Source organism: Pongo abelii, chromosome 8, assembly GCF_028885655.2.
Source record: "Pongo abelii isolate AG06213 chromosome 8, NHGRI_mPonAbe1-v2.0_pri, whole genome shotgun sequence".
Lineage (NCBI taxonomy): Eukaryota > Metazoa > Chordata > Mammalia > Primates > Hominidae > Pongo > Pongo abelii.
Genome location: NC_071993.2, coordinates 107,825,466 through 107,836,863, shown reverse-complemented (window position 1 = coordinate 107,836,863; position 11,398 = coordinate 107,825,466).

Here is an 11,398-nt window from a genome sequence, read left to right as displayed (position 1 = left end):
TGATTTTTCCTAATGTTGGAATCAGAAATGTGGTTGGTGAACATTAGAAAGTGGGCATTTCATTTACTATTTTGTAAGGCAGACAGAAACCAGAGCCCAGAACTAATAAAAGTAAAAGTTTTGTAAGCTTTTTCCCACCCCACACTTGTTATTGCTATTCCTTGTTTGCTTCTAGGAGTGATGGCAGAAAACACTTACAACTAACAGGGTCTGTGTGCTGGTCATCAGATGCATTAACACAGCAGGGAGTTTAGGAAGCTACCTGCTGTTTCTAAGCCAGGCTTAGAGGAAAGGACCCCAGAGGATGGGTGGCAACCTCTAAAGGAGAGGAAGCAGTTTCAGTACCTAGGTCTGCAGCAAAGAAGGAAGAAGAGAGCTTTGGGTGAGGTACACTTGGGAGGTAGCAGGTCTTGAGAAAGGGCCAAGCAGCAGCAAAATTCATGTGTGAACAAAGGTTTCGTAGCAGCATTGTCTGCAATAGCCAAACTGGGAATGAGTCAGGTGTCCATCAAAAAGGAATTATTAAATAAATTACAGAACAGCTTTACCATGGAATAGCAGACAACCATTAAAAAGACTGGAGAGGGCCAGGCACGGTGGTTTATGCCTGTAATCCCAGCACTTTGGGAGGCCAAGGTGGGTGGATCACTTGAGGTCAGGAGTTCGAGACCAGCCTGGCCAACAGGGCAAAAATCCCATCTCTACTAAAAATACAAAAATTAGCCGGGCATGGTGGCGGGCACCTATAAACCCAGCTACTCGGGAGGCCAAGGCAGGAGAATCGCTTGAACCCGGGGGGCAGAGGTTGCAGTGAGCTGAGATCTTGCCACTTCACTCCAGCCTGGTCAAAAGAGCGATACTCTGTCTCAAAAAAAAAAAAAAAAAAAAAAAGACTGGAGAGGATCTAAAGGTGCTGACATGAAAAGATAACTGAGATATTTTAGTAAAATATGAAAGTGAAAAAAGCGAAGTCCACAATAACATGCATATTGTGAAATTCCATTTGTATGTGGGTTTTCTTTTTAAGGATAGCCATGCAATGTTTTCTTACATATTCTTGTATATACATAGAAAATGTCTGGAAAGAAATAACACAAGACTGTTAGTGCCTCACCCTACTCAGCTCTCTAAGATTGAGACATACTAAGGGAGGCACCAAAGAATTACTACTTTCCTTTTTTCTTTTTGAGATGGAGTTTCACTTGTATTGCCCAGGCTGGAGTGCAATGGCGCGATCTCAGCTCACTGTAACCTCCACCTCCCAGGTTCAAGCGACTCTCCTGCCTCAGCCTCCTGAGTAGCTGGGATCACAGGCACGCACCACCAGGGCCGGCTAATTTTTGTATTTTTAATAGAGACAGGGTTTCACCATGTTGGCCAGGCTGGTCTCAAACTCCTGACCTCAGGTGATCCACCCACCTTGGCCTCCTAAAGTGCTGGGATTACAGGCGTGAGCCACTGTGCCTGGCAGGAATTACTACTTTCAACTTTATAATCTTTTATTCTGTTTGAAAGTTTTAAAAACCATTTATAATTAAAAATTTTTCTTTTCTGCAAAAGGCTTTGAGCGTTTCAGCCAAGTGAATTTCAGGATTTACAATATTTGAAAGCATATCTCTCAATGCTAATTTCAAATAAGAATATGGGCTTTAGTCTTCTGCTTTTTTCTTTTACTCAGGATGGTGGACAAAATTGCAGTATTAATATACGCTCTTTTCATGCACATGCAGAATATTTAGAAAGAATGACTGTTCTAAGCCATGGAAGGATTCAATGAGATGTCAACAAATGGATAGCACACAAATGATACTCTCTGTCTACAGTGCAATACAATTATAAATCAGAGACAAAAGTACTATATTTAAGTAATGGTTAAATAACCAATTTACGACACAGTCCAATTCTAAATTCCCTCTCTAACAGAGTTAAGACAAAGGAAAAACTTGTACTAATGAATCTTTGATGATTTTTACCTTCACTCCTAAATATTATTATTTTTTCTCACCAATGGATTCACGTCACACCCTCCTAATTATGAAGAGAACATTCATTGCTCCTGAGTTGAACTACGTGTAAATAAATGAATGAGTTCATTTATATCTCACCTCCTTCCATAAAGTTTTGAAGGCAGTTCAGAACCCAATTCTGAATCTGGAGAAAGCTTCCTTGCCAGTCAGTGGTTGTAACACTAATTTATTAAAGCCATGAAAAATTCCTCCAAGATCCTAACCCTTGGCTACAGGCACCAGCATTTGAAAGACTCTGTTTTTCTCTGGAGGGGAGCTCACACACCTGCCAGGCACAGTCATGCTTAGATACTGACATAGACAGATCCCCAAATATATCTTATGTGAAAGAAAAAAAAAGTTGCAAGACGATGTGTAATATGTACTATATGAATTGTTAGATTATCTAATTTGCAAATCAGGCATATGCTTGGGGCACCAAGAAAGCAAAAGACAAAAAAAAAAAACAAAAACAAAAAAAACACACACAAAAACATAAAAAAGCCCACAACTTTTTGAAAGAATACATTTAAAAAATACTCAAATAAATATTAAAGGAAAAATTAAAACTTTGACTTTTTGCTTGTTTTTTTTTTTGTTTAGTATTTTGATTTTGAATTATACATGTGCAGGGCCAGGGGACAGAGTAACCATTTTTAGGCTTAGGGTTGCTTAAGTTCTAAGTCTGGCTATGATTTTATAAAAATATTTTATATAAATTTTTTAATTTATATTATATTTTTATTTATATTATATTTATATTTTTAATTTTATTATAAAAATAAATTTTGTAAACTTTACATATATATTTATATCTATTAAATATTCATATATGCAGGGAAAGCAATCTGGATAAATGCACCTCAACTTAAAAGTGGTTATATCTCTGAAAGACAGGATTTTAACATCTACCTTATATGTTTCTGTAACTTTTGACATTTTCACAATGAGTATGAGTTATTTTTGTAATCAGGAATACAATGAAGGTTAAAAACAACATAAAATATAAAGTGCAGGCAGTGGGCAGTTAGGCCTTGTCCAGGAATGTCACTCGTCAGTGGTATGGTTGTGTGTGGTCTCACCTCGGTGTAGGCTACTGAGGTATTGCTGCCCAGTCTGAAGCTTCACCCTTGATTCACTGCAGTTTCCTTTGATTCCTCTGTCCTTCTGCTGTCACCTCTGACCTGTGTTCCCCTTGTCAGATGGGGCTTGCTTGACATTCATCTGACTATTAAGATTCCAACCCCTATTTTTCTCTTTTCCAGCTGACCCCCTGGAATTGACATTACCTCAGACCCTCTAATAAATCGTCAGCTCTTTTTCCTATGTAAACAGGCCCTCTGGGCTGTCTTCTTGTGTGATGCAGAGCTTTATGTAAATATTCTAGCAAGCTGGGTCAATATAAAATGTGGATGTGGGGCCGGGCATGGTGGCTCGTGCCTGTAATCCCAGCACTTTGGGAGGCAGAAATGGGAAGATTACTTGAGGCCAGGAGTTCGAGATCAGCCTGGGCAACATATCAAGCCCTCCTTCTCTACCAAAAAAAAAAAAAAAAAAAAATTAGCATGACGGCATGCCCCTATAGCCCTAGTTACTTGGAAGGCTGAGGTAGGAGGATTGCTTGAACTCAGGAGTTTGAGGCTGCAGTGAGCTATGATTGTACCACTACACTCCAGCCTGGGTGACAGAGATTCTGTTTCTAAAATAAATAAATAAATACGTACATAAGTAAATGAAATGTAGATACAGTCATTTAAAGATATTGAGCACAGTGAGTTTTCATAAGCTGTGTTTAAATGGGAGGTAGCAATGGTACCAGCATAAAAGCCAGCTTTGGCCAGGTGCTGTGGCTCACTCCTGTAATCCCAGCACTTGGGAAGGCTGAGGCGGGCAGATCACTTAACGACAGGAGTTTGAGACTAGCCTGGTCAACATGGTGAAACCCTGTCTCTGCTAAAAAATACAAAAATTAGTCGTATGTGGTGGTGGCCACCTGTAATCCCAGCTACTCGGGAGGCTGAGGGAGGAGAATTGCTTGAACCTGGGAGGTGGAGATTGTAGTGAGCTGAGATCATGCCACTGCACTCCAGTGCACTCCAGCCTGGGCAACAGAGCGAGATTCTGTCTTAAAAAAAAAAAAAAAAAAGCTAGCCTTTCCCGGGCAGAGGATGCTCACTGGAACACAGAGCTGGACAAAAAGGGGCCAGCTGGCAGCAAGGAGACTACAATGTTTGGAGAGGAGGGGGTATCAGGTGGTGATGGGGGACTTAGATGGGTTGAGAGGACTTCTCTGAGTGGAGAATTCATCAGGGGCTGGTGCTTCCTGAAGACAAAGGCTGTGGGGGCCAACTGGGATTTACTGGGCTTTAGTTAATCCTTGGTTTGGAGACACACAGATTACCTGTCTGGCCTATTTGTTAGTGTGTTATACAGAGATGAAAACCCAATAAAAGAGAGGTCTGGGAGAACAGAACTCCTGTCAGGTGAGAGGCCCCCTCCCCAGTGTAAAGCTGATGGCCACTCCGAGCGGGTCTTGCTTGATGGATAGTTGGCCACCCAAGGAGAGAGGGAGGGAGGGAGGAAGAGAGGGAGAGAGAAAGGAGAGAGAATTGAAAGGGAGGGTAGCACCCAGTGAGGGCTTCCAGTAACCATTTCAGAAAGGGGTCGATGGCACAGATGTGAGAGCTGCAAAAAAAAATTAAAAAGAAAGAAAAAAAGACAAACCAAAAATAAATAAAAGGAGTCAAGAGGCAGGCGGGGGAACCAAACCTTGTTACACCTGTAAGATTCTTGATTATGTGTGGCTTCCTCAATCGTGTTGTTTATATTTTCCACATCTGTTTCCATGGTGATTAGCAGTAAATCAGTAGCAGCAAAGCAATAAAAGCTTTAAAATAAAATGTATTTGTCTTTGGGGAGCAGCAAGAAAGGAGGAGCTGGGGAGGCCGGCAAAGGTACCTCCCCAAGGAGAGGAAAGCAGGCTGGTCCCAGGACCCACTGCAAGAAGGTGAAGGAGATCTAGATTTGGCAGTAAGCTTGGGTGGAGGAGGACCCTTGGGGCTTATTTAAAAAACAACCACAACAACGAAAACCCCAGCCCTTCTATTATTTTACTTGTCCTTCCATTGTGGCATTTATTTCACACCTACTTGGAGATAATAAATTACCCTGTGGTCTGCGTGCGGTGGCTCACACCTGTAATCCCAGCATTTTGGGAAGCTGAGGCGGGTGGATCACTTGAGTCCAGGAGTTTGAGATCAGCCTGACCAACATGGAGAAACCCCGTCTCTACTAAAGCTTCAAAAACTAGCTGGGCATAATGGCACACGCCAGTAGTCCCAGCTACTTTGGAGGCTGAAGTGAGAGGATTGCTCAATCGAGCCCAGGAGACAGAGGTTGCAGTGAGCTGAGATTGAGCCACTGCACTCCAGGCTGGGTGACAGAGTGAGATTCTGTCTCAAATAAAGAAATATGTAAATAATCCTGTGATCATTTGCTTTTATATTTTCAGCTAGATGTAAGAATGAAACCATGTCTCACGTGTTCCTATATTCCCAAGCAGCTGATACAGAACAGGGCATGTTTCAAGGGCTCAATATATTTTTCTTTCTTTTTTTGGTTAAAAAGAATCTTACTTCTATATACATATGTATAATGCATAAATGTGCCCTTTTTACTTCCTCTTTTTCCTTGGCTTCCTCCTCCCCATCTTCTCAAAGTCATACAATCATATGCAAATATAATGCACACATACATATATAGATTTTTTGTCAATATATATATATTTCACAAAAATATGATTATATCATATTATACACTTTTCTGCCACTTGCTTTTTTTTCCCTCAACAATACCTCTTGGAAATCTACCAAGCAAACTTCTGCAATACAATCTCATTCTTTTTTTTTTTGAGATGGAGTCTCACTCTGTCACCCAGGCTGGAGTGGAGGGACAAGATCTTGGCTCACTGCGGCCTTGACCTCCCAGGTTCAGGTGATCCTCCTACCTCAGCCTCCTGAGTAGCTGGGACTACAAGCACATGCCACCATGCCTGGCTAATTCTTTGTATTTTTTTTTATAGAGATGGGGTTTTGTCATGTTGCCCAGGCTGGTCTTGAACTCCTGTACTCAAGCGATCAGCCTGCGTCAGCCTCCCAAGGTGCTTGGATTACAGGTGTGAGCCACCATGTCTGGCCCATCATTATTTTTAATAGCCAGAAGTGTGGCTGTGCTATATATAACTTATTCAAGGTGTGGCTCAGCTGGAGCTCCTGGCTTTCTGGAACTGATTCTTCACATTTCTTTCCAACCTGGCACTCAGTGACATCAGGCTGGTAGCTTGAAATCAGGCATGACGGGAATATTTACATCATAGAAATCTGCAAACACTGCAAACCAGGGCTTTTTCCTGGTTTTAACTAGCATACCACTTGGTGCCTATTACTGGGTTTTAATTTGTTTCTGTTTTTTTTCCCCAGGGATGGGGAGAAGAATGGCCAGTACAAACAATCCTAATATGTGTGTGTGTGTGTGTGTGTGTATGTACGTACGTATGTATAATCTCTTGGCATTTGCTCTTCTATGGGATATAAGAGTGTGATTGATGGGTCAAGGGGAATATATATTTTCAATTTCTAAAGATGTTTCCAGATTGTAGAGGGTTGTGGAAATTTGCATTTCTACCAGCGGTATAAAAACTGTTTTCCTTCTATCCCTGTCAGCAATGGAAATTACCCTCATTTTAATTTTTGCTAGTCTAAAAGGTATAAAAGAATATCTCATTATATTTTAATTTGCATCTCTCTGAATACTAATAATTTTGAGCTTCTTTCCCTATGTGTGTTGACCATTTAAATATGCTCTTTTGTGAGGTGTCTGTTGATGCCCTTTGCCTATTTTTCTATTATTTGTATCCCTTTTGTCCATTTATAAAATCTTTTTGTTTATTTTTAAAAAATCATCTGTCCCATACATTACAAATATTTTCTCCCAAATCTGTTGTTTGTCTACTGACTTTGTTTTATCTTTTGCCATACAAAAGTGTTTTTTAATTGTTACAAGGTAAAATAAAATATGTCTATATTTTCTTTTATAGCTTCTGGATTTCCAGTCTTGGTTTACAAAGCACCTCCCTTCCTGCCTCCATATTGAACATGTAGCCTCCTAAATTTTCAAGATTGTTATTGTCTTATTTTTACATTTGTTTTTAATCTATATGGAGTTTATACTTGTATGTGGTATAAAATAGGAGTCCCATTTTATTTTCTTCCAGATGGAAGTTGTCTTGGTGCCATTTATTAAATAATCCATTCTTTCATGGAATTGAAACACGAAGTATGTCATATAGTAAATTTTCATGTATATACTTGGTCTATTTCTGGGTTCTCTATTTTATTCCAGTGATCCATTTATCTATTCCCATGCCAATACCAAATTGATTTAATTACAGTGGTTTTGTAGTACATTCTGATGTCTAGGAAGACAAGTCTCACCCTTTATGTTTCTTTTTTACATTTTTATTTGCCATTCTAAAGCATTTATCCTTCTATATAATTTTAGGATGATTTTATTTAATTTTTCCTCCAAATCAAAACTTCTTTGTTATCTAATTAGAATTGCATCAAATGTGTCCATTAATTTTGGAAAAGTTGACATTTTCATCAATATTCTTTTATCCATTCCAAATATATTTTCTGAGTACCTACTTTGCAACAAGCTCTGGAGATACAGCAGTGAAGAAGACAGACATGGTCCCTACTGTCTCTGAGTCCAGGTTATTTTGTTTATAAATAAGTGGCCCAGTAATTCCACTCTTGGGTATATACCCAACAGCAATGAGTGCTAATAACAACAAAACCAGGTGCAGTGGTGCACATCTGTAGTCCCAGCTCCTCAGAGGTAGAGGCAGGAAGATGACTTGAGGCCAGGAGTTTGAGGCTGCAGTGCATCATGATCACGTGGGAGAATAGCCACTGCACTCCAGCCTGGGCAACACAGTGAGACCCCACCTCTAAAAGAAAAAAAATGAGTGCTAACATCTACCATGAAACAGATACAAGAGTATTCATAGCAGTTTTATGCATAATAGACAAAAACTGGAAGTAACACAAATGTCCCAACAGTAGAATGCATAAATTGTGGTATATTTCTACAACGGATTACCACACAGCAGTGAAAAAGATGAACTATTGATTCCCACAACACCATAGATGAATCTCACAGATATATTGAGCATGAGTAGGTAGATACAAAAGAGTATATACTAAGTGATTCCATTTCTTTTTTTTTTTGAGATGGAGTCTCACTTTGCCGCCCAGGCTGGAGTACAGTGGTACGATCTCGGCTCACTGCAAGCTCTGCCTCTTGGGTTCACACCATTCTCCTGCCTCAGTCTCTTGAGTAGATGGGACTACAGGTGCCTGTCACCATTCCCGGCTAATTTTTTATTTTTTTTATTTTTAGTAGAGATAGGGTTTCACCATGTTAGTCAGGATGGTCTCGATCTCCTGACCTCGTGATCCGCCCGCCTCGGCCTCCCAAAGTGCTAGGATTACAGGCGTGAGCCACTGCACCCAGCCAAGTGATTCCATTTCTATGAAACTTAAAAAACAGGCAAAACTTATTTAGAGAGAGGGTAGAATGTGGCTACTTTTGGGAAGTGGATGCATATTGACTGTGAGGAGACACAAGGGAATCTTCTGGAATGGGGGTCATGCTTCATATTTGATCTGGCTGGTGATTACATGAATACAGATACAGTATACCTTCATCAAGCCAGACACTGGGAACCATCCATTTTACTGTCTGCAAGTTGTACTTCAATTAAAACCAAAAAGGATAAAGGTAAACTTATCCACACAGAATTCCCCCCTCCACATCAGGGTGCCTAGGATAAGCAGCCATCTGTGGACCTCTGTCTTATGCCTTCTCCATCTCTGAAACACTGAGTTTTCTAGTGCTTTCTAGGCTGGGCTATTGCAATCTGGAATCTACAGCAGCTGCTGCTCATATCATAATTTTCCAGCCCTCCTTTAAAAAAATGCATTAAAAAATATATTTATGGACTACAGTATTGTGGAAAAGCAACAGACCTGGACCAGCCAGCTCAGACTCCCTCTCCCCAACTGGTCAATGAGAAACCCTGGGTTTATGTGCCTTACCCCCAAAAGAGTTATAAAGTTTAGTAAGTGCCTGGAAAGCAGGCAAGACTCTGCGATGCAATCTGGATCACCCATTACCAATTTGCTTTGCTCACCCACCGTAGTGGCTGGGCCTTATGCTTCCTAGGGGAAAATGAGCAGTTTGAATGCCTGCCCCCTCCTTCTCTCCTCTCCCATCTTATCCACTCTCCTCCCTTTGTTCTCCATTAATGTGTTCTCTAATGTGGGGGTGCCCATATTTGTGGCTATCTGGGGAGAAAACTTTGAGCCAAACTTGGGGCTTCACACATAACCCCAAGTTGTAAGCATGCGATGTAGCCTGCAGAGGTTACAAAAGGCAGATTACCATGTGGTGCTGCGGTTGCAGTTATTTCATGCCATTTTGTATTTCCGCTCTCTAGGGTAGTGACTCACTGCTTTCCAGTTCAATGTGAGGACATGTCCCACAGTGTTGACTGCCTGATGCTCCTGGAGGACATTCCTAACCCACCACTCACCAAGTTATTAGAAATCTAACTCCGAAATCACTAATCCCCAAATAGCCTCTATTCTCTCAACTGCTGGTTTCCTTGCTTTGATTTTATGCACAGTAGTTCCAAACTCAAGGCCAAAAATTCTACCCCATGCCGAGCCACTTTCAAAGGAGAACCAATATGCTAGGACTAGAGGGGGATTTGAATAGCAGTTAATTGTCAGTTTGTCTAGTGAATAAAGCTTCCTCTCTCCCCTGAGCAAGCTGGTTATTTGTTAAAGTTTTCTGGGGTTTTGGAGCACCTCACTGTTGGGGCAGTTCAAACTCAGCAGTTTTAATTATTAATCAGGTCAAAGGCTGATGACAATTTTTCCTCTCTTCAGGGGAGGGTCTTGAGAGTTCACAGGAGGGGATGTCCAAGCCCTGTCCTGTGACGGGTGGAAAGGAAGGAGAGAGAGAAACGATTCAAGTCAGACCAGTCCCGAGTTCCTAATGATTCCTTTGCCCTAGACAGACCGTATTGGAAAGTCGCTTAATCTGCCTCTGGGTTCATTTTAAACGAATATAGGTCTTCAACCTTTCCACAGGGTTGTAGCTTTCTGAGTTGATAAAAATTCCAGACTTGACAGAACATGTTAAAATGTTGTGCCCTTGCAAATTGGAGTGCAGAAAAGGTGGTATGCTCTTCAAATGTGTCTGCTCTGAGGTATCACCTTCCTCGGGGTGGGAGTGGGGAGGGGTGCCCTCTGCTTGAGCACACGTAGAAAAGGCATGAGGCTTTTTCCAGTTTGAGTTTGTAACATTTTCAAATACAGACCTTCCTCCCACACTTCTTTCCTGATCCCTGTGGGTCTCCTTTCTCCTTTTGGCCTGAGACCCCAACTTGACAAGATCCAGAAAGGTCTCTTTTACATCTGCCTATTTGTTAGCCATTCTAAACGATTCCAGCAGCCTCTGCCTCCCACCCTCGTTGCTAGGCAGATTCCCTGGTTGCTAGGCCACCACTGCTCCTTCTCTGCCTCAAAAAGAGGTACGAATTTCCGGTGACCCACTCAACCATCCACCCACCCACTCACACACTGACAAAACAAATAGGTCCTAAACACCTACTAGATGTGAAACCCTGAGCCCAGCGTAGAACAGTTCCAAATGGAAAGAGAGATGGCAAATCCAGGGGTATCTGATATAGAGGCGACCAGTTGTCATGGGGGTGATGAGCATGCTGTCTCCTGGGAGTTTTCTCAGGGGACAGCCATAGACTTGGAGAATTTTTTCTGACCCTCAGCCTTTTGGGTGCAGAAAACTCATTTTCTGCGCAATCAGAAAGAGATCCTTGTCCTAGTGGCAAAAGCATATTGATCAGGCTTGAGAGACTAATGCCTAAAACCAGAATGTGAATTTATTAATTTATAATGTGAATGAAGCCTGTCATATGGATCCAAGATAATCCACTTTTCTGGAAATGATGGTGTCACTGAAGGATATTGGAGAGCTGGTATAGAGCACCAGTTTGCATAGGAAAGGGAGTATATCTGTATATCTATATTAATTTTAACATTCTTACTACATGTCAGGCAAAATGCTAGATGGTTTACAGATGCAATTTTTTTAGTTCCTCATATCAACCATGAGAAGGAGCTACAAAACACTCCTTCCGATGTCACAGAAAAAGCAGTTCCAGTTAAATGACTTAACTCAGGTCTTCCAGCTAATAGATGACAGGACCAGAATTTGAACCCCAAAGCCCATGGTTGGACCAA